The sequence below is a fragment of the Triticum urartu genome, chromosome 7 (assembly GCF_003073215.2).
Source record: "Triticum urartu cultivar G1812 chromosome 7, Tu2.1, whole genome shotgun sequence".
NCBI classification, from domain to species: domain Eukaryota; kingdom Viridiplantae; phylum Streptophyta; class Magnoliopsida; order Poales; family Poaceae; genus Triticum; species Triticum urartu.
In genome coordinates, this window is record NC_053028.1 from 48,576,411 (window position 1) to 48,577,533 (window position 1,123).

Here is a 1,123-nt window from a genome sequence, read left to right on the forward strand (position 1 = left end):
GGACATTGTTTTCAAATACATACTGAACAATATTTTCTAATACGGTGAACATTCTTTCTAATACACACTGCACATTTACGATGAATTTTTTCATATATAGCGAACTTATTTTCAATATGTGGGAAATTGTTTTTCACGTAGTTTTTTTGAAAAATTGTCGATAATTTTGGACTTTTTACGTTTTTCAAAAAATGTTTGGAATATTTTAGAAAACGTGAAAAAACAAATTGTAAAATATTGTAAATGGTGTGAAGGCTTGTGTTGTTTGGGCCTGAGACGGGCAATATGTTCGGTCCTATTTCACACACATCCGTGGCCGTGGCCCGTGGGGCTATTTCACCCCCCTGTGTTTCCTCTTCCTCCGGCCCTGCCGCCTCTCGTGCAAGCACCGGCTCTGCCCTCCCCCCATCCCGACGCCCGTCCCACGACGCGCGTGTGCCGCCGGCGCCCAACGGATTCACCGATCCGCCGCGCTGCGCACCGCACACCACCCGAGCCTTCGGAGGCCGGACGCGGCATCGCCGCCGCGAGGAGCAGCCCGGCCGCCGTGCATGCCACCGACGATGACGCTGCAGCAAGAAAGTAACGCCCCCGCCTCCTCTCTCTCTCTCTCTCTCTCTTTCTCTCCCGCTTACCTTTTCATCCTTCCCAACCACTGTGGTCACCACCGACATTAGTCTTATACTAGTTGTCTTAGGGTTTTCCTATTAAACTAACTAGCAAAAGAGCCCATGCGTTGCAACAGGGGAGAAAACATAACACACGCTCTTAACTCAACAACCATCACTCAAGACCACAATAGGTCCATCTCCTTTATTTTTGCGAGGCATCATATTTGTGCTGCCGCTTATCCTCCTTGTCACTCTCGCCGGCGATGGCCTCGGTGTTCACACAAAACAACAAAAAACGTGTGTTAAATATGGTTAATCCTAAGGCATCTCTCTCTCTCTCTCGCTTTCTCTCACTCTCGCGATGAGAAATCTGGTTTTTTCCACTGCGACATTTTTCAGAGGTATGCATGTGTAGTTATCGATGTTTTCTTTTCCGTATATGGTTATAGTGGGGTGTTTATTTGCAATCCCGATCGCCGCCGGTATGAAAAAACTGAATTATAAGTTTTCTT